This window comes from Gastrolobium bilobum, unplaced genomic scaffold (genome assembly GCF_033153095.1).
Source record: "Gastrolobium bilobum isolate Gb01-03AN ecotype WA unplaced genomic scaffold, APGP_CSIRO_Gbil_v1 utg73119, whole genome shotgun sequence".
NCBI classification, from domain to species: domain Eukaryota; kingdom Viridiplantae; phylum Streptophyta; class Magnoliopsida; order Fabales; family Fabaceae; genus Gastrolobium; species Gastrolobium bilobum.
In genome coordinates, this window is record NW_026899299.1 from 61,477 (window position 1) to 64,687 (window position 3,211).

The following is a 3,211-nucleotide window of genomic DNA, read 5'->3' on the forward strand; positions in this document are numbered from 1 at the left end:
CTCCTATGATGCTTAATTTACATATATTAAAGGAAAACTATGGTAGTTCACTTGCTTAAATTGAGATGCTAGTATCATTGGTAATCTTGTATAATGTACTAAATCAATTATTTCTTTTGAAGTTTGTGAACTTTCAGACCCGGTGATGATAGTGCTAGTAATGGCTGAAGATAATTGTGGTAGTTGACTAACGGCGGTGGTGGTTAATGGTTATGGTGGCTAGTTGGTGGTAGCCAATGGCGATGATGACAATGGTAAAGGTTGGTGCGATGGTGGCACCTGAGGGTAGCTAATGTGAGTGATGGTAGGCGGTGATCAATGGCAATTGTGGTGGTGGCTTGTGCCTAATGCCTGGTGGTTAGGGGTGGCGGTGGCTCAAGTTGGTGGTGAAAGGTGGCCAATGGCAACAACGATGGTGGTGGCAGCAAATGGAGGTGGGTGGTGGAGGTGACGACGATGACAGATGGCAATTATTGGAACACCCTGTTATCGGACAGGTGCATTAACATTGATTATGATATTAATCGCAGTTACAATCACAGCAATTTATTTAAAATACGGAAAAAAAAATTTCTTTTTATTACGTATGCGATTTAAACAACCGGATTACACAATATATAAAAAAACTATGATCGCAAGTGAAATCTAAATATCGAAGTAATATTCTAAATGCCTAACTATCACACAACATTTATTTTAAGTTGCTAAGAGGTTCCCATAAACTAACATAGCACAAAACTCTTTTTTCCAACTTTACCAAAACAAAGTGTGCTTCAGTTTTCTCAAAATTGGGCATGATTCACTCATCAATAAATTCCCATCTTTTATTATGTTAAACTAGACTCTTCCACCTTTCCAACAAGGTATCACACGCCTCATTTGGAGTTCTCTACCGGTTATATCCATTTGAAGTCTGACAAGCAAAACTGTCAACTAACACATAACATCCCACACGATTTCTACAAATCTCAACGTTTCACTCAACTAATTTCTCTCAAAATTTTATATAGAATAGTAGACACCTAGATCTTCAATTTGGTATGTCATAATCTTAATTTGAGTAATAAATGAGGGAGATATTAATTTTGGAAAACACAACCTGAGACTAGTGTTTAACAGGTCTACGTTAGGTAGTCTCTGACTCTCCACTCATTTTGACCTACAGGGCGCTACACAACTTCAAATTACACCAAATTTTAGGAAAGTATAGCTGATATCTTAGGATTTAAAATGAGGTATGGTATCCTCATTTGGACATCTGTGGAGGGAGATATAGTCTCCCGAAGTTGGTCCTAAAACTGATCATTTTCTTAGAAGATTTGACTGCATATGCTTTGTTTCCTGAACTAATTCCCACTTACTCTAAGTGTGTTCTAATCTTGGTAGGGTGTTCTCCCCATTAAATCATATCAACTTTGTTTTCCTTGGCTTCAAATCTTGCTTATCTAAGTTCATCCTTTTAAACGCGTCCTAAAGGATTATATCTGCATAACTATTGGGATCTACGAAGAGTGGCACTTGCCGTGTTTCCTCTTAGGTACCTTCTTCTCTTAGGTAGTTTCTTCTGAGGTAGTTTCTTCTGGCACTTGTCGTGTCTCCTCCGACACCCAAAGCCCCACTAATCACATTACAGTAAAACATAGCTTTTGGGAATTCGTCGCCTATGATGCACGGACACGGACACGGGACACGACACGACACGACACGCCGACACGTTAATTCTAAAAAATGTCATATTTGGACACGTTGGGACACGTTTTGATATTAAATAAAAATTTTAATATATATAATATAATTTATATTTAATACATATAAGAGTCCATAATAAGTCATATAACCAATCAAATATTTAAATTTCATAACATAAATATAAATATAAATAATTTTTTGTACTTTGTTAATTTTTCATGTCAAATTTCATAACAGAAAAAAATTAATTTATTAATTATTTCTCTTATATTTAGTTAACAAAATAAAATTAAAATTAAAAAAAAAAAAAAAAACATGTCCGAGCGTGTCCTAACGTTGACTGCGTGTCCTAAAAAGTTGACCGCGTGTCCGAAAAACATGTCAGAACGTGTCGGAGAGTTGACCGCGTGTCCCCAAATGTTGACCACGTGTCGGACGCGATTCCGAGCGTGTCGAAGTGTGTCCGTGTCGGACACGTGTCCGACACGCAAAAAAAATTTCAAAGTGCGTGTCCGTGCTTCAATGTTCGTCGCTATTGGATTTCTCCTTCTTGTCATTATCTTCTTTCTTTCTTCTTCTTTTCTTTTGTCGGGCTTTTACTCTTACTGTGGCCCATTTGCTTTCTTTTTCTGTTCTTCCACCCGTGGGTCCTGATCAGGTACTAGCATAGCTTTCCTTCCCTAATGTGCTTCTCTATTGCATATATGAGATCCCAGCACTCGTCAGTAGTGTGGCCAGGTCAGTCATGAAATGAACAATATCTTGATCGGTCCAATCTGCCCTTATTGAAGAGTGGTCTGGGTCGATCTACTTTCTTCATCTAGGTCAAAGCTACTTCTCTCCATATTTAGGACTGAGGTATATTTAGTGGGGTGTACTTTTCATATCTTCCCCTTATAGGTCGATCATTTGAGCTTTTACGTTGGAATTCAGATTGTCTTCTGTTTCCCGATCGATCTCTTTCTCTTCTAGCCAGGCTCCTTCTTCGTGGACTTCGGGCTCTTGTTTCTTTATTTACGACATTCGCTAGCTCTATATGCTCCAATTCCAGGTACTTCTTTGACAGAGTTCTAAATTCCCCCGATGTTTTGACTAGGTCCTTGTAGATAGATTTTGCCAATCTGGATGAGCCATCTTGTCCGGCTACTACCAGATGTACATGCATGTTTTCTTGCAAACCTGGGACTTGTGATGCTTTCTTTTTTGAAAGGATCCAAATACTTTGAAGCATTTCGCTCGGCTGCTGCTTAATCTTGCCTAGTGTGAATTTTGACTTCAGATACTTCTTATTGGTAGCAAAATTCAGCAAGAACTTATTTACAAACTCTTCAAATGATCCAATTGAGTTTGCTGGTGATGTTGAGAACCATGTATGTGCCTATCCGATCAGAGTTGTTACAAATATCCGTGAAATGGTTGGCTCATCAATTCCCTTGATGTACATATCTATGTCAAAGGTGTCAATACGGACCTAAGGGTCCTAACTTACGTCATATTTCGGCAAGCGTGCTGATTCGAACTA